This window comes from Lichenostomus cassidix, chromosome 2 (assembly GCF_008360975.1).
Source record: "Lichenostomus cassidix isolate B80296 chromosome 2, HeHo_3.0, whole genome shotgun sequence".
NCBI lineage: Eukaryota > Metazoa > Chordata > Aves > Passeriformes > Meliphagidae > Lichenostomus > Lichenostomus cassidix.
In genome coordinates, this window is record NC_139482.1 from 110,527,814 (window position 1) to 110,554,627 (window position 26,814).

The 26,814-nt window shown below is 38.9% G+C and overlaps 1 long non-coding RNA gene across 2 annotated transcripts; it reads right to left on the reverse strand.

Annotated features, from left to right (window-relative positions):
• Positions 1-3,284: 3,284 nt before the first annotated feature.
• LOC146441985 (uncharacterized) lies at positions 3,285-26,753 on the reverse strand. 2 transcript variants are annotated; one of them, XR_014850114.1, is made up of 4 exons: positions 26,566-26,753; positions 14,401-15,589; positions 11,278-11,481; positions 3,285-4,511 (listed from the first exon to the last, which is right to left on the reverse strand). It is a non-coding gene; the product is annotated as an uncharacterized LOC146441985 (long non-coding RNA). The 2 variants fall into 2 exon arrangements; XR_014850115.1 differs by having other exon boundaries at positions 3,289-4,511; positions 14,785-15,589.
• Between the last annotated feature and the right edge of the window lie 61 nt (positions 26,754-26,814).

Here is a 26,814-nt window from a genome sequence, read left to right on the forward strand (position 1 = left end):
GACACCCTGGTATCACTCACTGTCCTAAGCTTTCTGGGCATGAGGCCAGCTGTGGATGGGTGATGATGTCTTTATGCCCTATATCTGCCATAGCTGTTTGTTTCAAAGTTGTTTAATAATGGTGTTATAAACTTTTGTACTTTTCTCATATAGGAGGATTTGATTAGGTTTCCTAGATGATAATGAGTACAATAAATATATGCCTGTGCTATTGCTGTGTGTATTCAAAAGCAGTAAATTGCTCATCATTATTCTATCGCAGGAATGAAATTAAAAGACTCTGCCATTAGCCAAATGATGATGGCTATAACTTTTTAATCAAAACATATAATTTTATGGCTTATAAGTTAACTAATAATTGTGGAGCCTGATATGAGGTTGATACATGATCATAACACAGGTCTCAGGGAGGATCCTCGTTGATAAGCAAAAAAATGCAGTTCAAAAATACGGCTAGCGCCTTGTTTTGCATCAGTAGTAGTCACCTTTTGCTGTTTCTAGAGGCAAAGATGAAGACTGATATATCTAGATTTGTACTGTGATGGTGGCTCTCCTTAATATAACCTCTTTTGTCTGTAGCCTTCTTTGTAAAAAATTGGGTGTGAGACCTTCAGCTGTCAACATTTCAGGAACTGACGGCTCACCTCTGATATATCTTGGCTGCACAGCCTTGACTCAGGCTGCTGAGAAAGCTGCTAAGTTGAGAAAAAGTTGTGACAAAGTCTGTCAAGTCTTTAAGGATTTTAGAGACAAGGTTAGTGATGAGCCCAATAATCTGATGAGAAAAATATGAGCCCAACAGAGTGTAAAATCTGAAAGGGAAGAAGGCGATGAGGATTCACCCAGCTGTCAGTGCTATTGGTGTGTCAGTGCCAAGTGACCTCAGCCACTGCTTGTATGGCTTCCCCTCCAGACCATCTCTGTAGCCCTGCTTTGGATGTTTTCTAATAGCTTTAGATCTTGCATTGCGGTCACCAAAACTTGGGTAAGCAAAAGAGCATGAAAATCCATTTCCTAGCTTGGAGCTCCAGGTATTATCTAAATAAATGAGATCAGACCATATTTCATTTCCTTCACTTGAAAATCAGGGAGAACATAAAGCTGAGAAAATGGAACATTGCCCTTAGTTTTCAGAAGTGGAAGTGGGAGGCAATAGGTTGATCTATGCCTTCAAATCAATCTTTTGTTTGTTTCTTCTCAAGCTTGGATTATATTTTGTGATTCAGAATGAGTTTTAGCTTGTTTGCAAGTTGAGTAGTGATGTAAAAAGGACGAATTGCTTATAATACAGGATCAATACAGACATTGAGTTGAAATAATGGAAAAGATTTTGTGCTTTGGCAAATGTCAGATGAGTTCAAAGAGAGCTTGACTGTAAATACCCAGAACAGGATTTTACCTTGTTTATAGAGGTGTGTGTAGCATAAGCAGTTCAACTGTTCAATGTGATAAATTGAGGAATGGTTTCTGCTTTTTTCTATTATCTTTGTTCTTTCTTTCCAGAACTTACAATTTTGATTCTGTGTATGTATTTCCAAGCAAGCGGTACTGTTGCTGAGGTGTATGGTCTCTTATATTTAAATCTGTTATTAAAATAGTTTTGTAGCAGTGCCATCTAATGAGATTTCTGCTTGCCACTCTGCTGACTTCTTGCTGGAGGGTGAGGGCTCTGGGGTACTTGTGCTCCAGGGGACAGTGAGTGGCTGCTGAGCTGGCTGGAACACCAGATTTTACCCTGGGGGTAAATTCTCACATTATGTAGCGTTTTCATTCTAAATAATAAAACTTTAAGTTTCTCTCGGGAGAGAAATTTTCCAGAGAATTTTGATTTGGAAATACCAAAACCATCATGCTAAAATGCTTTCTTCTCCCAAGTTATGTCCAAATGCTTAATCTTGGTAATGTCTGCTGTAACAACACTAGCTCCAAATTTTCCTCTATGGCCTGGAATTTAAGTTTCTAAATGGAACTGTAGGGAAGAATCAATACTAAACACTGTGTCTTGAGTTTGAATAAGTCTAATAATTTTCCACCAGAAACATACTCAAAATGAACACTTTGTTTTTTGACCAAACAACATTTTGCAATAGACAGCTGTGCTATACAAGTAAACATTTAAACAGTTATGTTTGTTATTTCTTAATTTCAGCCTTATATGGCTCAAGTCAGCACAATGAAAAGCTCTATTATTTCATCATGAAGGGGTCAGTACTAGCTGCTGTCTTTGCTTGATATTGTGCTTTCTTTTTTTTTTTTTTACAAATAAGAAACTCAACCCTAAATATAACCACAACTCAGTGTCCTTAAAAGACTAGAATGATTACAAATGTCATATAAGTGATGAACAGAAACAGGATAAAGTTCACTGTAGGTCACACCTGCCACCAAGCTTAATATCTGCATCATGATGCTTTTCTGCTCCCAAGGCTCACTTTTGTTGTAACATTTTTTTTATGTTGAGGCTGGTTCATCATAAAAAGAACAGCTGCTCTTTGTCACCCATTATCTTTCCAAGGTGATTTAGATTGTTGAGGTTTTGGTTTTTTTTTTAAATAACATGTAGGAGACAACTGTCCTGTCTCCCAGGGACCTGAGATTTTTTCTGTCCCTTCTGTTCCTTAATGAATATTCTCCAAGCAGCCCTGGCGAGTAATCTCTGCCCTTTCAGAGCTGAGCAGGTAAATCAGCCAAGTACCAAAGCTCTGATGGTGTTTTTAAAATAATATAGATTTTAACTGCAGGCAAATTAAATAAAAACAAAGAAGTGCACAAAAGCATAAGCACAAGTTTTATAGGTTTGAAGATAAGAGAGCTGGTGATGAACATTTCATTAATGCTAATAAGAAGAGTGCAAATGCATTGTCATTGTTGTGCTGAAAGTCGTTGCTTTGGAGGCTAATAACCTTAATTTCAAAACTGATGAGCACACTACAAGACTCAGACTGAAATAACAAAAAATTATTTCATTGCTTAAATTTTCTTACCCCAATTATTTTGGGCTTGTTAATAATTTTGATAGTAATTGAAAGGGAAAAACACTTTGGAGACCCAAAATTATTAGATGAGATGGAAATGTAGTTCAGTTTTTTCCTTAATGAGAAGGGAATGTAGTTTTGCTTTTTTCTTACATGTTGAAATGCAAGAAATCCTAACATTAATGGCAGCATGCAAATAATATCAAAAGCACACTCTTGGCAAATTTCAGCTGCAATTTCTCATGAGAAAAGACTGTAAAATCAGAATTTGTAGTACAAAAAGTGCACAAATTATTATTATTTTTAAATTATACTTAGCAGTACAAATACAGAGAGCAAATTCTGCGGTATTACAGAGTGACCTTACACTGAATGATGATGGCAGTGAACAACACCCCTGGGCCAACATTTTGTGCATCTGCTGGTGATGGCCCTGCCACTCCAGAAGCAGAACAGGACACTGCCTTTCCCTTAAAGAGAGATGACAGTGTTTGGTAAAATTCTGTGTGGGGCACAGTGAGGACAAGACAGGAAAGAGTGTGGCAGGTACAAAAGCCTTTATGTGGCATTAAATTTTTAAATAAGCATGGGCTGGTACTTAAGAGAGCAGTAACTTACCTTTTATAAGACCCACAGCCTCAGATTCTCCATGTGGATGTAGTAAAGCATCAAAGCCTTTTTCTGTTAAGTTTATACACAAAGTAGATAATACGAAGCCATTAGCTAATCTGTTAATGAAATGTATTGATTTCCTATTTTAAACCAGTAAATCAATCACAAAACTTTATTAATCAGTTTATTACCCAAGAGCACTTACAGTAATAAAAATAGCCAGCAATATTTCATTTTGTTAAAACATTATAAAAGCAAAAAGTATCTGTTGAAATTCATATACCATAGATGCTGGAAAATGTTCAGTTGGGAAAATGATCTGTAGTACTTCCTTGAAGACCAGACACTCATTCACAGCAACATCTAAGTAAATTGCCTGATTGTAAATTGGGTGTCTAACAGTATGCCTGTGTCTTCCTTTGTGTTTGTACATGGACAAGTTAATGGGAAGATATAGCTCATATCAGATCTTGCAGAGTGAAAGAGTTTGTGTTACTGTTAGCCTTGTTTCTGTTATATAGGTATACATCCTACCATGGTGTTGGTATGGATCCAGAGGGAGTGCTTTCCATGAGGGAAAATGGTAGCAGCAGGGTTGCTTTTGTTACTATGGTTGAGATATAGACCCTTTTTTTATGTGCTGTGAGCACATGATTTTTTGTGACTTCTAGGATTTGTGCCTTGTGTAGAAACTGATTCCATAACTATTCAAATAAATGACATGGGACAAGGAAACTAGCTCAAGAATCATCACATAATTGCATCATGTTGTTGAAACAAAAAAGAATTAATTGTTAGCATTCTTTCTGGCACAGCTTCAGTTCAGGGCAAGTAATCTTTTCCACAAAATTCCTGAGTGTGGAGTTGGGGCTGGCATAGACCAGGGCTTCTGTCCACAGATCAGAATAAGTGCAGCAGCCTGCTCTGGAAAGCAGAAAGAATATCCACATGGTTAGAAAGCATGCTATGACCTTTCCCAGAAACAAGACCCTGTTCTGTGTGTTTATGGATATGCAGCCAGTGATCTCATTCTACTTGCCAGCTCACCTTAAATGGCATGCCCTCTTTAACGGGTCATGCATATGAAACAGGCTCGCTCTTTTTCCCACTGACATCAAGCATTAGCAGCCTTTGAGAAGAGGAGCTAAGGACCTGATGAAAACTTGAGCAGGAGAAGGAGCAAACAGTAATGCACATGCTCTGGCTCTAATTTTCTTCGGTCTGCAGGAGGGGAGAGACAGTAGGAGAAGATTGTTCCTGACCTCAGCAGCTCCCTTGTACATCAAGGACAAGAAAATTAAAAGGCCTCATTACAATTAGATGAGATAATGGGGAAAAAGGTAAAGCAAGAATTTTTGGTATGGACTGAAGTTAATAACTCAACTAGTGCTGTGAATCATTACACACCAGTCATCCCAACTCTGCCCCCTTTCATGGATTTTCAAGGAAAAAAGCATAATAAAAGACTTCCCTAAATGCTAAGTATACATATGCACATGCATATACACCTATTTTAATAATAATATAAATAGTGGGGAGATCGACACTAGATCATCTGCATGCTTTAAAAAAAACGGTTGGGACTGGTTTATGGTGAAGAATAGCTTACTTGGTTATGTGTCTCAATAGAAAGTATGTAAAGATAATTTATGTTCAAGGAAGTGACGAGATTTTGAGCAGAAAACCCTCTATTATAGTGTCATTAATTAATTTGTCAACATGCTAGAACTATTTCAATGGCACAGAAGAATCTGCCAGCATATCCTGTTTTGCACAGCATGTAAAACCTGGTTCTTACTGGTTTTGCAAAAGATATTCTGTGAGTGATCAGCATAATATAAAGGAGAATGCATTAAATGTCTAACACAAGCTAATTTGTGAACAACAAAGAAAATCTGAGTCTGGATTATTAAACACTCAATGGAAAGTGATAATTTCCATTAAAAAACCCTTTGAAAAAGGTAATGAACTGGACACGGTGACTGTGGCACTATGCATTAATATAGGATTTATTTTTGCTTTCAAGATATCTTTGACAACATTAGAAATTACTAGTGCAAAATAGTCTGCCTTTGCCTATCTCACCATGCAGTTACAACAATTTAAGATGACCTATTGAATCATTGGGTTCTATATAGCTGTGGATGAGAAAAACAGGGTCATCACCAAAGATGCTGCACTCCATCATGTGGCACTGATCAGACAGTCTTTACAGAAAGTGGATTTTTTTTCTCGTTTGCCTGCGCTACAGCTTTTTCTTACATTTCAGCCTGGCTTTAATTGCCAGCTTCAACTAACAACATGTAAACAATCATCTCTGTAGATGATGAGCTCTATCCTTCACCTTTACAGTTTGGACAGATATGGGCAGAGACCTAATGCTAGACTCTGGCAGAGCTGTGATTAAAAGAAAAGCTAAGGGTGACTATGTTCCAGTACTGCAGAGTTACAGATTAATTTATGTATATATATAGATATGTGAATACTGTACATATAGAATGAAGAAATGTGCATTAAACTGTAATTAAGCTTAATGAAATAGAACTGGCTTCAGGAAACAGATAAATTATAAGAGGTAAGAGTTATTCCCCCTGAGTACTAAAGGAATATAATACATAAAAGCATACTTCATATTTACAGAAGCATCTTAGCATGGGGAATAACAGAAAACTGGTCTGGAAGGGATCCAAAAAGGTCAGTTAGACTATGCCCTGCTCCAAGGCAGAATAAGCTCTATATAAATCATCTTTGACAGATGGCTGTGTTATGTCCTGCTCTAAAAAATCCCAGTGAGGCAGACACTATAGCTCCCTGGGCAGTCTTCATTACTCAATGATCTTGCCATTAGAGAGTTTATCTCTGGCTGCAGTGTAAGACCTTGCTTCTTTTCCTGTTGTTGCTTGAAAGAGAAAAAAAAAAAAAAACAAACCCAAAAACCTTTATTACCTTTCTCTTTGCAACAAGCATATGCTGCAGAAGAGCAGAATACTCTCAGGAGAGTGCTCTACATATGGACACTGTGACATGGTTCATACTGTTTTCCCAACTCTAGCAAAGTTGGGAGGCCTGTTCAATTAAACTTATGCACTGAGTTATCTATCTTTACAGGTTCCCAAACAGAAAGCGAAAGTGTTTTTTGAAATCTTGCTGGCATCTCCACACCACCTTTCCCTGTGGGTGCTTTTAGCTACATGATCACCCAACAGGTGCACTCAGATACTCTGTACTACCTCTGCCCTGGCCACAGACTGGGCATTCGCTAGCTATGTGATGGGTCAGGTTAGCAGGACATGGTCATTGAGCCTGCTGGTCTGTGTGTCAGCTCATAAAGCAACCAGAGCAAACTCACAAAACAGGTGCACTCAGATACTCTGTACTACCTCTGCCCTGGCCACAGACTGGGCATTCACTAGCTATGTGATGGGTCAGGTTAGCAGGACATGGTCATTGAGCCTGCTAGTCTGTGTGTCAGCTCATAAAGCAACCAGAGCAAACTCACACCCTTCCAGAGCTGCCTTTTTAGTGCTGAAGGACTGCCTGCCTAGGGAGGTTAGTGGGAGTCAAGTCAGGACACAGGCATGTCAGCAATGAGCTGCTCCATAAGAAATGTCTGTGCAGGAGGAGTGCACAGTACATCAGGAACGAAGGAACAGCAGGTTGACTAATTAAAATACTTCTCCCTGTTTTCCTGACCCAATTAGAGAGCTCTGTGTAATGGGTAACAGCATGGAAGTCAGACCACCATGTGCCTTGGGTGACCTGGCAGGAGCTCAGCCACGGTGTGACTCAGAAGAGACACAGGAGCAGCACAAGGCTGTACATGGAGACAGCCTGGTGCTTAGAGGGGCTTGTTAGCTGCAGAGCCTTGCACAGAGGTAAGGCTAATGGCCCTGCCTTCAAAAAAGAAGCTCTAGATCTTGCATATGAGGCGCTGTTAGTTGGTGAGTCAATGTATGAGTGGGTTCATAGGAGCAGAGCCTCCAGGAGCAGGATGTGTGAGGGTCTGAATGCAGAGACGGTAATGTCCTCTCATTTTGTACGCTCCCTTACTTCTCAAAAATGTAATTTCCCATGTTAGTCCCAGAAATACTTTTCTTCAATGCAGTTGACTTGACATTCAGTACAGGGCAAATTATTTCAGGCTTAATGTACAGTATGGAGAAAGTGGACCATGACATAACCTAGCACACTGATGTGCCCATGTAGCTGTATCCACATAGGTAAAAGTGGAATTTAGTTCAAACATGTTTATCTTTCACTTGACATTTTATCTTTCCTCCTTTCTGTTGTTTTCAATGCATTTCTAACCCATCTCGGTTTCCTCAATGGAGGGTAGTTGTTCAATGTGTTTCATATGGGATTGAAATTTGAGAGCTCACCCTTCCTTTATATTAAAGGTAAACTAGAAAATTAGAAAAGTACGCAAATTTAAGTTTAATACCTTCTCTAATCTAAGAATAATCTTAATCTTCATTCTTTATAGCATATATAAGTAATAAAAATATGTGTTGATACAAGATAATTTTAAGAACAAGAAATACTGCTGAGTGGTTGAATCAGCAGGTTTTGTCCAAACAATTAATTTTCTAGCTTTTATGCTTGTGTCCACATTAAATCAGCGAACACATTATTCTGCCAAAGAATCCCCATCCCCACCAACTGAACAAAATAAAAATAATGTAATGAGCTAGGCAGAACTGTGAGACGTCCACAATCCTACACTTATTTCTTTCAGAATCCTTACAGTATCTCCTTTACTTCTATGCATACATTAATATTTTGAATATAGGACATGATAATGAAAACAAGACTCATGGTTTGCAGTAGGATTCAAAAGCTTCTTAAAGAAATTGAAGAAATTGGAGATAACTGTATATTGTGTTTAGCCTGTGGATTCTGTTCTTTTGTTCTTGAACAAGTTTGAAAACAACTCTATATTGATAGACATGTAACAGATACCAGAAAAACCCCTGCTGTCCACAGAAGCAGTCCACCTCAGTGCTTTAAACATAACCATTCAAACTTTTGCAAATTATTCTCTTCTATCAGTAGAAGAGTAAATATTCTTTTCCTCAGAACATGTATATTTTATAAATGTAGAAGATTGGCATGTCTGCATGCAAGAAAAGCATTCCTGATGAAAGCATGCCTTTAAATACATTTTTCTTCTCTTTGACATCAGAGCATAAGGCTGAAGAAGAAGAGCGAGGGGTTTTTTCTTCATTTTCTGTAAAGTACTTTGCTTTCCTCTGGCAACTTGCTGATTTCAGTCTTATGGTAAATTTCTTAAATGTAATTTGTATTTATGAATTTTATATATGTATGTGTGACTTTTCAGCATTTAGTTTCAGGGTAGAGCACATGTGCTAGAATACATAAATACAGAGAGAGTACATTAAGAGAAAATTTTGTTTCTAAATGCAGTATTTAAAAAGACTTGCACATGCACATAGAGATAATGGCAATGGGAGAGTTTTCATACAACAGAAAATAAGTTAAGAAAAGAACTCTCCCAGTGTTTCTAGCAGCAAAGATGTATTCTTTCTCAGTTTTAAACCCCGTATTAACAAACTTGGTTAAGCCATTAAAATCCACAGAGGTTTGGTATTCTTCATGTTGCTAGGAATCCCAGAATATACACATCCTTAAAACAATATGGTTTTGAGACATATCCCATTGGTTTTCTGTGAAAAATACATTAAGAAGCCTAAAATAGGGAGAAAAGCCCAAATTATGGCTTCCAGCCACAGAGACAAAGAACCTTGCATGAGGCCGAATGTAATTAGGAATTTGCAATACAATGATGCTTAATGCCTTCCCAATCTGCAGGCTAATCAGGATGGTGCAGATCATTTATTCTGCAGCCTGATGCAGCCTATAATTGTTACCTTTGGGCAACCTTGTCCAGTTTGCAATGGCTCCTTTTCTCACTGGTCTTCTGGGACATGGCTGTTGAATCACGGAACAGTCTGAATTCTGAAATTGTGAGTGTGACCTTGACTCTGTTTGATGGTAAATACACCTTTTAGTCAAGACTATAATGATGTATTGCATTCTGGGTTTTAATATTTATAAAACCCTTAGACAAAAGGTGCTGCATATTGCAAATTACAGTTATAAGACTTTGCCCTGAAGTATTTTTTTTTCAGTTAACCTGATCAAGGGGATTTTAGTTGAATTAGCATTTGGCCTGTATATGATTATTAATACATACCAAGAGAAATATTCTAGCTTGCTTTGCCTATTGTCAGGAGGATTTAAACAGTTCTAAGCTGCATTAAAGAAGGCAAAATCAAAATAATTCATTTTCCTCATAGTTGTGGTGAGGTCCTGAAGTATGTTAGCTTATACATTAATACACATTAAAAATCCTTCCTTATACATGAAATCAGAATATAGAGAGTTTATAGCCAACAAAAAAAGGAGATTGTATAGAAAATGCTTTAGATGTGACTCATGATCATGAGTGTTCTGTTCAGAAATCTGAACTTGGGTTTACCTAAATGTCAGAGGATGTTGCTTGTTCGTAGGATTCAACTTTCAATGTTTTCCTCTTGCTGTTTTCCCTGTATTCCTTTGGGTTACCTTTGCCCTACAAAAGGCTCTTGGTTACTACATGCTGTAGTATACGTGAACAGCAAATTAAAAGCAGAGAAACACATCCACAGCACAACAGTCTATTTTAGTTCCCAGTGAAACTGGGCTGAAGGTTACAGCTGGTTAGCAAATATTTTGGCAGCACATATAAAGGAGCAAAAGGAAATCCAGAGTGCTGAGCTTTGCATTATCAAAGGCTTTTCAATCTGTATTAATTTTTAAACGCCATAAATTGCTTGGCTTGAACATACAGGCGTAAAATAGCATTCATAATGTTTTTTAATATGAACGCTTGAAACAAGGAGGTGCTGACACAGATCTTTTGAATACAACTCCACCGTTCCATATCTTAAATGAAGAAAATCTACTTTTGAACTATTTCGTATCAAGGCAGCTGAATACCTTGTCTGGAAATATAAAGTAGGATGAGCAATAGGAATAAAGTTTATTCCTATTGCTCCTCCTACTTGTGGTTCAGCAGAAACAGGATAATATTCTTTTACGGCTAGACTTTACTGACTGGTTATTTTAAATTACCCTACTTGAATAATACCCACGGGGTTTAATTCATGGGAATATAAATTAAAAAAACAGAGAGTTGGGCAGATATGGTTTGGAGTGCAGAAAATGGCAGTTTTAGCAGGAGGACCATATGAGCTCCCTCCTCCACATGAGCATCAATAACGTCAGAGTTGAAAACTGCCCGCTAATCTGACAGCGTATGTAAAACCTCGTGTACAGCTCAGTCTGAAGTGCAGAGCTTTGCCACTATGGATGAGCATTCAAACAGGCCTTGAGCTGGCCTTGTACTCTGGGCTGATATTCCTGCCAAGGCAGGCCTTTAGTCATGAGTGTGTCTCATGGCATTGGAAGACCTTTCATCCTGCCTGCCTCACAAAGCCAGGCTTGAGGCATCTCTGAGCCTGGCAGCCCATCACATGCTCAGCTTATAGGGTGGAGTATTTCACTGCAAGGGAATGATATAAGAATTACAATAGCTTATGGAAGGTGTACTCATTCTTAGTTTGATATTCACTGGAGACTGTGTTTCAGTCAGATTTTCCTTAAAGAGTACTATGTAGAGATTACTCACAGAAGTCTGGGCAGACAGTAGAACTTTGTTTATGTCTGAAGAACAGGGATTTTCAGGGTAAGGTTAGTGTTGTTTCCTGTTTCTCAGAATTCCAAGGGACTTTGAGCAGCGCAGTATGTAACTTGGCATGCTGTGCTTCCAGACACTCTAATGCATATTTGCTCTGGTTCTTCCAGCAGTCCTCTGTATCTCACTCGCTTGATGCTGGGAAGAAAGGCAGGAGAGGTTACAGCTGAAAAGTACATGATGTTGTTTTCAACACATTTTTGGAGGATGGAGCAATATTCTGAACTCCCTCACCAGTTCAGTCCCTCTCCAACTGACTTAATGCCAGGGACTGACAGCAGCAGTCCTTGATGCAACAGAACCAGCATTTGAGGTTTTGCTTGAAATAAAATAAAAGCATTTTCCACAAGAAGTTATAAGCTATTTAAAATGTAAAAGTCACTTCACCTTCCAAAGAGATTTACTCATAATTACATCATGTACTATTAAGCCACCCCATAAAACATAAGGCAGCTGCAGGAGGGATTGCAGTGAGACTGAATAAATAGCATCTATAGGTCAAACTGCACAGAACATGTACGCTACAACATATTTTAATATGAATTAAGCAGGTATTTTTTTCCACATGTATCTTTGAAAGTTACTTCCCTAAAGAGGTTCAGCACAGAATCTGTACCTAGCTGTTGTCATCACCATGTTTTTTACCTTGCTCTCCTGACTTGTAAGCATTAGCAGTGAAAAATACTCCTCAACAGCACCCCAAGATGGTTTCAAAGCAAGGCAAGGCCACAAATGGTTTTCCCTAAAGATCTATCTGCTTATTGCAGCAGGTAGAACAGTTATTTTTTTCTTCCTTTATATAGTTTTAAATTAATTTCGGAGGAAGTTCATGGATTCAACTGGAAAAACTTTGTTCCAGGACTTTCTTTGGAATGGGATGCACAGAGAATAACTAAAGAAACCCAAACATTGGCGTAAAAACGTATTTCCCCTCAAAAGTGGTAGAAAATGCCAGTCTTTTCAGTGCATCTGTGGCAAAAATAAATATGCTTATCAGAAAAATGGTGCATAAATAGTTGAACAGAAAATTATCTAAAGCATCAGCTACTATAGGGTGGTCCTAGCAAGGGGTTTTGACTTTTGAGGACTACAACAAAGTCTTTCCTTTTATCTCACAGTACTAAAACCAGTACCAAGTAGGTACAAAGGATCATATTTCAAAAGATCTAGTTTTGAGGGTTCAAAACCTTTGTGAGGACAGTGTAAGTTTTAAACTTCCTATACAGAGGCTAAGTTGGAGGTACAGAGTGGTATAGAGGGATTGCCACACAGAAGTGCTGTCTAAGTTCATACATATCCTTTCTGAGACGAATCAATGGCACAAAAGATGCCTTGCTGTGCTGAGCTTTAGAGTTAGAGGAAAAATGTACAACCCAAGCTCCTTTTTGTCCCCTTGGAATCCTACATGTCCCAGCAGAGAAGCTGATGGTGCAGCCCATGTGCCCCAGAGTGTAAAACCTGCAGTGGCGCTGGGTTGATTTACAGCAGAGGGAAGAGCATTCTGGTGGGGTTTCTATGAAAATAGCAAAGAGATTCTGGTCCTTGGAAAATTATTTATATGCAATCTGACCATACTTATTCTATTGCATTAGAACTCAGCCAGAAAATTTTGCTCTTTTAAAGTAAATAAATTCTGCTAAAATCAACTGCTGCTCTAGTTGATGGGATTGCTATAATAAGAAAGACCTCTTTCTTGAGTATCAGCTTTACTAGAATTCTGCATGTGCTTAGCAATTAACAGTGACCAAAAGTAAGGAAAAATATCATTCTGGATGCCTTTGACTATAAAATGGAAAACTGAGATTACAGGAAAATGTAGGCAGGTTGGCAAAGGAAGTGTCAGGGTTTCCCTCTTTTGCTGCCTTCAAAGTGAGATCAAGTGCCTCCTGGAAGATATTGTTCAGCCAGTGAGAAGTCTTTGGGCTCAATAGAGGCCAATATCCTGTGGTTGCTGTTGTACAGAAGCTTGAATGAGTTTATTTACTAGTCCTTAAACTAAATGAAACTATGAAACACGAGAGGAAGGGCTCCAGCTCAATAGGTGTGGCCTGTATGAGCTGAAAAAACGGCAAAGGAAAGCAAAAATAGCAAAGAGGAAAAGAAACAGACCATTTCCAGTTTTATAAATTGGAAGTGAATTCCTTGTTGACAACAGTTTTACATCAATGTAACAGCAGAACAAGACCTCTATGCAGCTGTGCTAAAAAAACCTTGCAAGGGAGAGCATAGTGTTTCTCAAACCTGAGGCTCTCCAGAGGCTTTGAGGGGGGAAGAAGAAAGTAAAAAACCTGATAATATGCAGCTATACAGGATTTTCTAGCTCTCATAGTATGTGAGGCAACTTAGCATATTTTCGGATGTGTACAGGTAACCGTGCTGCATTTGTCTTCTTCCCAGTATCACATGCTCTGTGAGTAAATTTTTCCCTGCTGCTTGTAGCTTATAAAACCTTGATAGTAAGATACGTGAGTAGTGCCATAAATACTTCAAAAAGGATTTTGGTGCATGTTGCAGAGAACCAATAAACAGCCAACAATGTATGGGTAAATGTGAAATGACTAGCTGCTCTTCAACAGTGCTCTAGGAAAATTGTGATTTTCAGTTACGATGTGTTCAGTCAAATTAAACTCTGATGACTGCCTCAAGATGTTCATTTATCACCCAAAATAAATCAAACTGAGAGAACAGGCAACAATACGTGATTGTATTCAAAGGCAACACATCAGCACCTGTGGGTAGAATTTCTAGCAGCAGTCAGATAAAAGTGGCTGGAAATAAGCATACAACAATAGATCACATCAGGACAGGATATTATAGAATCTCAGCTTGGTTCATAAATATGAAATAATGAGCTACTGCTTTCATAGTCTTACCTGTCAAACTGTATTAAAAAAAACTGGGAAAAAAGTTATTGTCATGCATTCCAGCTGAAGATTTGGTCAAAATTTTTAAATAGATTGTATTGAAATGGGCACACCTTCTTTTTTTATATATGCAGACCTGAAAACAGGAAAAAGAAAGATAATAGGGTAGAAATATTATTTGTAGATTTTCTACCTACAGCAGATGTGTGCATGGCTCAGTCTTGTGTGCATGCATTGCCTGTGAGTTGTCTGCCCATGAGATTATGTTAATCATTGGCCTTGCCTAGGGAACACTGGACAGGGAAAAATGTCATTGTGACCCTATGCAGCACAACTGAGTGTGCTATGCCCTCTGAATACAGCAAAGATGTCCAGGATGGTGTAGACTTTCACCAGACAGGAAAATAGCAGGTGGTGGTGGCCTGCAGACTTTCATTGCATCCTCAGCCACAACAGATTTACTAACACCAGACTGCTGTGCCATGGATCCAAAGGAGTCTGGCAGAAAAGGTTTTCAAGAAAAAAATGCCCATACATTTCTAGTCTTGGAAAATGGAAAGAGAAGGAAGAGTGATACCTCTCCAGCACTGAGCAGTTTTCAAGATAGACCCGTGAAGGCAATCTTCTGTATCCAGAATTTACCACCACGTGAATGTAAATCACCAGGTGGGGCTCATGATGCATATCCAGAACTATTAAGACTTGGCAAAACTGAGTTTGATGGTGGCATCTGCCATGCTTTTAGTGCATCAGAAAATCACAGAGGTTCCTTTGGTGCTGGCACAACTTCTGAAGAGCACAGTGAAGGAGATCCAGCAGCCGAACAACCTTCAGAAACCACCTGGGGGATGTCACTGTCCTTGAATCTGGAGACACCTGGAGCTTTTTGCTGCCTCTGTTTTCCTTTGTCAATCTCACAAGCTGTAGTTTGCTGTAATGGAGTGATCAGAGTGTAGATGCTGTAAGGTAGCAGCAGGCAGTGATCTTACAGGCCCTGGAATCCCGTGCAGGAGCAAGAGACATCTTTCAAAGGAGACTGAAGAGCTTGCATGATTGCAGTCACAGCCTTGAGGACTTCATCCTTGACAAAGCAGGAACATGCCTGTGGCAAACTCAGGGAACTGCAGACACAGACAAGGCACTGCAGCCTGGGGCCTCCTTACATGGTCCTGGGAACAGTCCTGACAGGGTTAATGCTGCCTGCTTGTCTTGCAGCACTGCAGATCCATGAAAGGAACAGCTGAACAGGCAAATATCTGCCCGTGTCTGATTTCCACATAGCTCAGATATGTGTGTTTATAAAAGGCCTGTGCTAATGGTGCATTTCCAAGCTTTACTACAGAATCCTTGAGGTTCAATCACTTGCTTTCAGATCTTCCATTCTGTAAAAAGCAATAAAAAAAAGAAGTAAAAAATGTGAGTTCTTTTAGGTGCCTATTAAGATTGTGCCTTTTTCCTCTTGCAAACCAAAAATGACAAAAATTACTTTAATGATCCTTTGGCAAGATGCAAAATTACAGAAGATGGAATTTGGAGCCATAAGGCAGCCACGAGATGCTCCTTTCCAAGCTGAGCCTGCTGCCAGTGCAAAGAACAGGGTGAGCCAGATTTCATTTACTACCTGGAATACTACAGCAGGGAAACCACTGGGGGAGGAGCTCACTCAGTGGGAACACAGCTGCTTTACAGCTCCTCTTGTGCTTCTGCGGTGCTGCCAGGGCCACCCTGGTGTTCCTGTGAGCCCTGCTCCTTGGGCAGACACCTGCAGCAGTTCAGTCTTCTGGTTTTGAGCTCCAGTGTTTGTAGTGAGGGAGTGACAGGGCCAAATTACACTATTTACTGCTTATTTCTAAGCTTACTTAACAGTGGCACAAATGAAAGGGTTGACATGGATTAAGTGCTTGAGTTTAAACAATTAATTTGAGAAACTTTAAATTAATAAGTCAAGGGAAATGAGAGAGAGCTTTAAAATTGCTAAACATTATCAATTTCAGAACTATCAAAGTTCCTATCAATTTCAAAGCCATAAAATCACTTACATTTTGGTATAAATTTCTGTTAGAACAATATTTTGCAACCATGTTTTGTGAGGAAACTGAAATTTTGTCAGTAAGACTTTCTGATCTTCTTTTTGCTCAGTTTTTGTATTTCTGGCAAATTAAAGAAGCCATTATGGTGTAATAGAAAAGGATATAATTTTGGACTGGGTTACAATTAAAATAAATGAGGTTAATGAACTGTATCTGAATCACTGCTTTTATACTCAGGAATGTTGTTTGGTTCAGATGATATTTTATGTCTCTATTACAAGTACTACACTTTCAGATAAATAAAAATTATAAAACTGTATCTGTGATATACAGACAAAATCACAGCCATGATGTGCAAAATGTGAGTGTCTGAGCATAGGACTTGTTCTTATTGGGTTTTAATTTATTGCTGACTAGCTTCCCCTGCTCTATGTGCCTGCTTTGATTGATGCATAACCATCTTGTCCACATTTGCCTGAAATTCTGCATATTTCAAATTGTGCATAGAAGAATATGCCTAAAGATTTACACCATTGAATCTGAGCTGCACTTATCTGTGAATATTTTCTTGAAAGAGCTAATTAGGAAAAAAAAAAACCCAACTGTAAAAATATTACAAATATATAAACTATATAAACTGTAGTTTATACAAACTATAAAAATATTATTTTAGGGAATAAAATAAAAAGGATGGGTTTTTGAGAATGAATCTCTCCAACAATACTCATAAAAAAAGCTTTAACTTCAGGTGTTTGGTATCCCTGGGTCACTCAGATGAGATTACAGGGCTAGAGCTCTGTTATTAAACCAAAAAGTAGCTGAACCCAGATCCTCTGAAGTATTTGGAAGTAGTTGTCTTGTATTCTATTCGGGCACTGGTCCTTCCAAAGGCTGACAGCACCAAGCTGGTGAATTACAGAGCAGATGTGCAAGAGCTGAAGCCAATGTTGAGCAAAACTACTTTGTTCTGGCAGCTTGCCTGACTTTAACCTCACTGTGAATGACCCAACTCCAATACCAAAACTCTTTCAGACACACAGAACTACTTTTGCCCAAAGGTGACTTGTAAGAAAACCATAGGTATAAGGGCAAGCTGTTCTTTTTAAGAGTTATTTCTCAAACTGCAGGCCAGTACCTTTTTGGCAGTCCTGAAAGGGCTTGAAGGAGTTTTATCAAATATCATGTGGCAGCAGTTCTCTCTCAGGTTAGCAGCAGCTGCTGCATTAATGAGTGAAGACAACCTAAGATTGTGGTTGCAGGATTGATAACCACCTTAAATTGCTGACAGTAGTTCATTTTCTCCGAGGTGAAGGAGTGAATATGAACACTTGTAGCCAATTATAAACTATCCTCTCTTGACTGATATGGAGAATCTAAGCTGCTGGAAAATCTAATTGGAGGAAAATGAGATAAACCAAGTGGAGGCGACATTTTCAGATTTGCATAAACCAGTCCTAGATATTTCAAGATTTCCTTGCAGAGTTCAAACAATCTATTCTCTGCATTTGTTCTGACAATGGTATGTGAAATTAATCCAGCACTTCTCCCACCTTCTTTTGCTCTCACTTTTCTTTCATTGTACCCATTTTGAGTGGGTTGTTATATTAATTCTCTAAACCTTACAACAAGACAGACACCAGTGGTGTATCATATCCTCTAGAATATTTTTGAGTATTTAACCATCAACTATTTTTTTCCAGTTTTATTGGAGTAATTGTTTCACCTTCTTGCTCTGTTTCATTATAAAGCTTGATGTGTTCTACAATAACTTTTGCAGCTTTGGTATATAAACAGTTTTGGTGGCCTCCTAAAATTTTGTGGTCTTCTATAACTTGCTTTTCTCAAAAAAATTCTTCAAAGGGAGTAGATTGCATTGTCACAGATGCAAGATATTAAACAGAAGGAGCAATGGAGGGGACAAATTAGCAGTAATCATAACCTGTGATCACATACATAATTATTTAGTATATCTTTCAGTTGCTGCCAATTCCAGTATTCTGCCAAAAGTCAAATTTCACACAGAGTGTGAAATACTTTCCATTCAAAATTTATAAAGGATCTGTTGGACTTGAATTCACTTGAGAAACTTGCAGTTATCTTAATTTAACAGCAATGCAAGGAAGAGGGAGGAAAAAACTGAATTTAAATGGGATGAGGGAAATGGGCTGTGCACTTTCTGTCTGATCAGACTCCTCATAGCTGAGACTGACCCTTGCAAGACCACATTACAACTTCAGTACTTCAGTAGTATGGAGATAAATAACAAACTGCCTATTGCTGTTTTCACTGGTAAATCAGAAAGTAGATAAACTCAACCCTTGACAACAGATCTATTGATCAGAAGAAGAAGAACACTGACCAAACGAAAATAAACATGAAAGCTCAATTAAACTATGTAAAACTTTGACTGCACTATCGACTCTAATCTTTAGACCCTTTAGTCTAAGTTTTGTTTTTCAATATTGGCATTTGCTGGGAAAACCTACTATGAACCTAGACAATAAAATCATACTACAAGTATACTTGTGTTCCTGAAATTGCAAGGCTGCATGTAGACCTAAGTTCTAATTTTTCAGAATGAAATAGATTAAACTTCTGCAAGTCTGGAAATTATTTTAAGTATAAGAATTAAGTGAAAGTCAAGGACCTAGGTGTTTTGTGTCAAGCAGCTGTATTCAGAGTTGTCTAGTCACTCTGAGGAGAGGTACCTGCAGCACCACCAATGTGGTCAGACTCCCAGTCACCTCAAGGAGACCCTCGCCATCAGCAGCACATCACTCTAAATGGCAATTCCTGTGATTCTTCATCAATTTTGATATGATTCAGTGTCACAGGAAGTAGACAAACACCTGTCAGTGCAGATTGTGTCATAAGAGGAAGAAGATCGAAGCAACACATCTTAACTCAGTTGGTCTTATTTAACACACTCATTACAGAATGCAGCTCTGTGGTGAGAATGGTTTGTTTATGTCTTCCTGCTAGTGCCTTGGCAAAATACATCCTGCAGATTAAGAAACACTGGATTAAATGATCCCTTGCCATCTTTTATTTAATTTCCTCTTCTGTGTTTCTAGGACTGTACTAATACTGCTTCAAACTGGTACATTTACTGGTTCAGTAGCAGTGAATATGACCTCAGATTGCCAAGCCTTGCAGCATGTAAACAGTATATCCTGACACAGACCAACCAATTGCACCCACGTTATACTTTGGTGAGACATTTATTGGTTTTTATTGCACAATTTGTCATATGTTTGCTAATCTAAACTTGACTGCCTCATTCACACCCTGGGACCATGAAGCACATTGGAAAAAGAGGTCCTTGGTCCATCAAGTCTTCTATGGTTACTCTGGATTTACTAGCAAGAAATCTAAGACCTTCAATGAGCAGTCTTTCCTCATGGCTATCTATACCCCCAACCTACTCCATGGTTCTATGAAACAACTTTTTCCCTGCCTTGAACAAAGAGTCATTTTCTGCTACTCTGACCCAGGTTTGTGACCTCCAGATTTTGGGTTCTGGCATACTTGAACAAGATACCTCTAACTGTTAAAACTAAGTTTCCAGTTTAAAAATGGAGTCTCTATCTGGGCTATATTGCTTTCTCATTTTCTGAAAGCCTTTCTCAGCTTTTTGGAGCCCTCTCTCTCTTTTTTATGCTGTCTTCTATTTTTGGACCCTGAATTCCACAGGAGATGTCTCTGCTGCCTTGCAACAGCTGGTCATGCAAGGAGATGAAACCTTAGGAGCCCTAGAATACTTTGAATACCAAGATAGATCACCAGGCCTTTAAGAGTTCAAACATGTTTATCCAGACAAGAAAAGGGAATTCTAGGTCAAAGTCAAAAAAAAAAAAATCTTAGAGAAGCAAAAGAAGACAGGAAACAAAAACATGCAGATAAAATACACATAACAAACAAATCATGTCAAGAGTTTCCAGGGGACATGAAGTGGGACATGAAGAAGCTCCTCACTGTCTTTTCTCAGCTCCAGGAAATGCTGCCAACTATGCCTTCACTGCCAGTGAGATGAGTTCATAGTTGGAGCAAATTCTGCTTGGATGCTGGGCACTTTTGCCTAGTGAAGTGCTCAGCTTGGCTACCTTTCCTTTTTCATAAAGCCAACTTGAAGTGCAGTGTCAGTAAGTCATGCTGACACAAGCCTAAGAGGCTCAGCAATGGTGTCAATTAAGATTGAGCCTCGAAAGAATGGTCTCCCAAGAAGCTGCTTATCTGGCTCTTTTAGCTCCCCTTTTTTTGTCTCCTAAATGGTCACAGAAGTGGAGATTAGCAGTTCCTGTTCTCCTCTTTTTTGCTTCAGGTATGTTGTATATTTAAGGCAGAAGGCCCTCCATGGTTGTGTGGATGGGACTGTGCTCCAGCCCTTGCTGTGCTAAAAGACTTGGCACTGTGTGTGTGGAGGCAGCATTGCAGCAGCCTCAGAGAAAGACTTCCCACCAGCAGCATCTGTGGAAATGGAAACAGCACTGCATTAGATTCATTAAGATCTAAAGAAATACAATAACTGGATGCTAATTAGCCATCTACACTCAAATGTTAAACATGGTAAGTTTTCAATGGATGATTAGGAGAGACTCCTTTGTTTGCTAGCTTGTTGGACTCTGGATCTCTTACACCAGGTTTGGGTGCTGTCACCTTAAATTAATGCCAGGGAACCTTGTCAGGGGACAGAACAAGATTGTGCGTACTATTAAGATATTAGAAAGGTCCTGGAATGGCTTAGGTTTAGGGTTTTCCCTGGCTTCTTCCCAAAAAACTGCCAAGCAGCTTGGGTTTTAACACAAGCAAGAGACAATTCTTCACCATTTTGGTTGTAAACATATTATTTTGCAGTATAAAACAAAGTGGCTATTGGCCATTTCATACCAGTTGTCTTCAGGGCCAAAGAATGGTACTAAGCATATTAAAACTACTATTTCAGATGAAATTAAGTGTGTGGGAGTCTAGAAAAAAAAGGCAGAGTCCCTGGTCAGTGTTTGCACTTCTGAGGTCAACTGGTTAAATTTTGAGAGAAGAAGGAAACAACAAGCATAATAAACTGAGGATCTGACCTGATGTCCTTGTGTGATAAATCCTACACAGCCAGTGTTCCTCCTCTGCAGGCTGGTGGGATTTGTGAGTGAATTAAAGCTTTCATGTTTCGTCAGGTGTTGCTGTCACAACCTCACCATGTAGGTGTAAGTCCACCACTCCTTCAAGCTGTCTGACAGTTTGCTGTAACACAGCTGTACAAGTGCACTTTGGCTTCTTAAATTTGGAACAGTTCTGCTCTGTGATGTGGTGCATGCTGTCCTGGGCCAGCTCTGTTGCTAGGTTAGTGGGAAATTTTCCAGTTGCAAAATTATGGATCTGTGCTTCTTGTTCACAAGTTTCCCGATTCCTTTTGCACCTCATGCTGCTCCATTCTGAGCATCTGGCCTGGTGACAGAACAACTAGTCAAGAAAGGAGAATGCCAGAGGGGTGGCATGTCTCAGTGCTGAGAAATAGTGTCTGTGCTCTGTGGGGCACATTGGGCTACTACCACCTCCTAGAATGCCTTTGCAGAGGTACCAGGTTGTGTTCAATCTGGTGAGCCTGAGTCTACTGTTCTACTTGAAAGGACACAGAGAGTAGGTACAGAAGTGAATGGGAGCAGAGTATGTGTGTGTACATCAAAATGCACAGTACTCCTAACAGCAGTTTGAAAAAGTGGATGCTATTCAATGTTTGTTTGAACCAAAAGAGACAAGAATACTAAATTATGCATGATTTGGCCCTGCATCTCTGTAATGGATATGAAATTGAATAACAAGCCAACTTTTCTCATCTGTATAGATCAATAAATTTCCAGGGACATATTAAAATGGTACAAAAACATGCCTAGGTTTCAATTTTGCTTTATTCAGTTACATTCCAATCAATTACATATTTTTTTGGTAGGAATATAATTTATAACTCCTATATTTGGTGATGCTGGAAGCTTAAGTCTTCTTCATTGGAATACCTGAGAAACAAAAGTAACAGAAGTCCAAGTATTCATATGCCTTCTGAGAAAGACATAAAATATGTACCTTGCTGGAAGAAATTTATCAAGTTTGTGCAGCTTGTTGCATATGGATCCAAAGAAAAACATGTTTCAGTTAAATGCTAAGATAAAACTAAAATTACAAATGCTTAAATGTCTTTTTTTTCTTATGAGTGTAGTGCTGCATTGGACATGAATTGGACTGAAAAACGAGAACTTTGTAACTTTCAGCCTTGGAAAACTAGCATTTAACTGTAAATCCACAAAGATGTACTAACAATTTAGCAATGCACAGTCTTTTTCAGTATTTTGGCCATGCAGTTTGTATGTAAAATATAGTTTTCCCTACTTTTGCTGATATCTCAGGCAATATGCATCATTCAGAGGTGTACTCCATGCACTCCAGAGTTCAGTAGTTTCCTTTTGCTTTCAGTGTTATCCAATATCTTAAATGGTCAGGAATAAAAAAAAAAAAAATTATATATATTTTTCTCTTCATTAAATGTGTTTATTTTGTTTTTCCTAAGTTTATATTCACATTTGTAGTAAAGACTAAAAATAATAACAATGAAAGAAAGTGCCAGAGCTCCCAGTAAGCGATCACTTCATCACTGGGAGCAGTCATCACTACAGAGCAGATGATTTGCAGTGGTGCCACATACTGCAGTGGTGAAGAAAAACGTTTCTTGACCCTTCTGTGCTCAGGGTCTCCCCAGCAGCTCTGTAGCCCTATGTATCTTTTCATACAACGTGAATTTCCATTCCCCTGCCAACTCTCACTCTGCTATTCAATTCTTCATCAATACCTCAGCTCCTCATGGTTTTGGTAGATGAGCCTTACATTTCTGCTGAATGGAATGGAATATTAGCTTGGAGGAATATTTGAAGAGTAAAATGAATGAAAAAAGTGGTCCTTGGAAACAGCTAACAAACTAAACAGGTTTTGATAAGTAATTTTTGCATGGTGAAGTTTTTTTATTTCACATAGTGGAACTAAGAAATTTCTTTAATGCAAGCCTCTTTTACAGACTCCTTCCAAAAGCTGACAGAACAGGTTATGCGAGAAAATTTGCTGAGATAGTGAATAATTAGTCTGTTACAAAATACTATTCAGGGAAAGTGGGTCTTCTCATGGAGAGTCATATGGCCAAACAGAGACACAATTCCCTTAAAAAAAATGAGTGATTTATACTTTCTGTAAAAAAATTGAAAGAACTGTTAGTTGTGGCTGGGAAATAGGACTTACTTTGAGATTAGCTCAGCTGGTTAGAGCAATGTGCTAATAATGCCAAGGTTGTGGGCTTGACCCCTGTATGTTCCATTCACTTAAGAGCTGGACTTGACAATCCTTCTGGGTCCCTCCTTTAAACTCAGGCTATTCTGTGATTCTGTGATTTATGAAAAGGTGCAAAATCTGTTTTTTCAGAAGCTTGTGGGGAGAGAATACTCAACCTTCATGCGCCAAAACTGTACCTTTCTGCATACGGATGTGGAAAAATGCTTTTACTCAAATTGTTAACCTCTCTGTAAACATTGTCAGAGTACCCATACAATCATTCAAAGAACAGAGCCATGAAGCAACACTGTACAATTCCTAATGCCACACTACTCCTAATGCCACACTAATTCACAAGGTTAAGTGGCAAGGAGAAGTAAAAAAAAATTGCCATAAAAGTGCATGGAAGAAAATACCCAAAACAAGTCCCCAGAAGGCCTGGCACCATGGTCACAGATATTCCAAGAAGTGAAAGAGTAGCTAAATTTATCAGATAAACTTTGTCTAGTGAATAATTAACAGGTCAGCTTCAAAGTGTAACTCAATATAGCCTGTTTGTTTGTTTTTCTTTTTGTGACATTGATGTTTTGCTTTTAATGTCTAATAAAGGGTTAGATCAGGTGATCCTGGCATGATAAGGTGGGAGATTTATCCATTTAATCAGTCATATTGATTTCATTATTTTTAATTTAAAGTTACTTTCTGATAAGTATCCACGTTTCATTGGATCACATGTAATTCAGTACTGTGTCTATTTAATAGTTATGCATACACAAATGTTATATTAACACTGTTGTTAAGATCATGGTATTAATCAGACAAAGGGCTGGAAATGTACCTTTTGTAAATGCATTTTTACAAAATTGGGGATTATGTACTATTTATTTCATAGGGCTCCTGCCTCTTTCTGCATAAAGCATGGGTATGAACTGAGTTTGTTATATTCAAGAGAATATAGCATGCATTTAGCAGGACTACTTCCATATTCATGACAGAATTTGAGTAGTGATGCAGCCAAGGCTTCCAGGGAGAAAAGAACAGGTCAGTAGTTAAGGCAATTGAATGCTGTCTTGAAAGCTAAATTGTAACCTTGCCCCTGAGGTTGTAATTGATGCTATGTGAGTTACTGAGATTCATCGCAGGTGGCCACTAACCAATTTTTTTTCCACTGTCTGATTGAGAATCTGATTTACCAACACACTGAGTACTTAAATCTGGATCTGAAGTAAATGATAGCTATAAGTGGGTAAATGAAATATGGCTTAGTGCTAAGTAGTTATAAAAAAATTAAGTCCAAAACTGCTCTCATATGAGACATGTAAGCTTTGTGGATAACTCTCTTAGCTCCTGTGGGTTTCAGAATCCCTTCTTGTTAGCTGAAGGATATAGCATGCCTTGGTTTTGTAGCAATACTTTAAAACAATTGTACCAGTATTTTTGAAACAGTCTGCCAGAATGAGCATGCAAGAAAAAACACTGGTGAAACCTGCAGTTCTATATTCAGAGAATTCTGTATTTTTACTAGAAAAGACGATAGGACATAATGATAGATTAAGTGAGAGAAATGGTGGAATATTTCTCATTAAATAAGTACTTTCTATTCCAGTGCTTTAAAGAGGGCTCCAAAACAAAAGTGGTAAATGACCATGTATGATAAATGATATAGTCAAATATCAAATGCATGCAGCAGTGAAGCAATTGAAAGTTTTACAGACCTGGTGTTCCCCAGCTCCTGTGTGTTTTGACATGGCTCTGAAAAGGATGGATGTATGTGAGGTTTGCAAGAGAGCTACTTATGTCTGTATTCCTGCCAAATACAAAGCCTGCACCATGGGCATGTTAGGGCCTAAACAGCTTTTCTGATAACATCCTTGACGAACTTATGACTAGATTAAAACAGGATTTTAAAACTGAAAGAGAATAACTGATACAACAAATGATAATGTTACTAACTTTGTCTAGGACACAGTGGTGTTGCTACAAATGCCCACTCTCACAGCCCAAGAAGAGCATTTCCTGTACTCTATGGGAAGAAGCTTCTTTCAGGAATGGATCTGACAATTCAAGAGAGCTCAGTGTGAGGGCATTTACGGTGACAGAAACAAATGGGGTGTTGCAGATGTTTACTGCCCAAAAATAGAACAAAACTCAAGATGGAAATTTTATTAAGACAGGAAAAGATGTGACAGATACCATGAGCTAATAGCTAATAGTATTAACAAGCTAATACATTTAGGTATCCATAAACAAGGAGCTGCAACAGTGAGTACTACTCTTACAGTGCTTTTTATGTAACAAGATAAGCGTATGGGGTAACTGGTGCTAGTGCTTGGTATAAACCCATCTGCAAAGTATTTCCTGTGCCAATCTTGCAGATTTCTCAGTGATGCACCTTCAATCTTTGCTCAGGAGAGACCATCACATTCTCAAGACTTTGACAGCACATCAGTAAAAAGCCTGTGAAAATACACTATGCTTACCTGTTGCAAATGCTATGAGGCTATTGTTTTACAGGCAGTTTCCCTGCAGTATGGTTTACATCCTTATAAATATGCTAGGAGCTATTATGAGCTATGTCCTTACCATTTGAGATAGAATGCACTGTACAAGCAGACATGTGACAGTAACATGATGTTACACACACTACACGTCTGTTCTTACCCACAGCTCCTGCAAGGAAAAAAAAAAGAAAAAGAAAAAAAAATCGGTCATGGAGCAGGAGCAAATCGAATAGCCAAAGGTGTTTGTTACTTTTTCTGTTGACAATTTTGACAGCTGAGGACACACACTGCTGGACTGCTTTTGCCATGTGACATGATGACATCAATGTAAAGGAGCTGTGCACTTATCTTGGGAAGGTAAAAGTAATTTTGTGATCTGTCTTGGCCTTAGTTCTAATTTTACCAAGATTACACGATCATAGGTTTTGCTCATTGCCGTGAGAGTGGGGATCATTCCTTTGGCTTCACTACAGAAATTAGTGTATATGCAGAGCCACGCTCGCGTTTCAGAACAAAAATCTTTACCGCAACAGTACCTGTCTGCTTCACCCTGCTCTTCCCATTGCCCACGGTGGGGAGAGTAGCTAACGCAGCAGCTCTCAGTGCCCCTGGCTCAGCGCAGAGCTGTGCCCTGGGATGACACGCAGGGAGAAGGACCGAGGGGCCGCTGCGGGCCGCGGGAACCGCGCGGAGCGTCCCGGGCCGACCCGGGCAGGGGCTGGGCGGCTCCGCCCGAGGGCTCCGGCCGAGGGCTCCATCCCCTGCCGTCCCCTC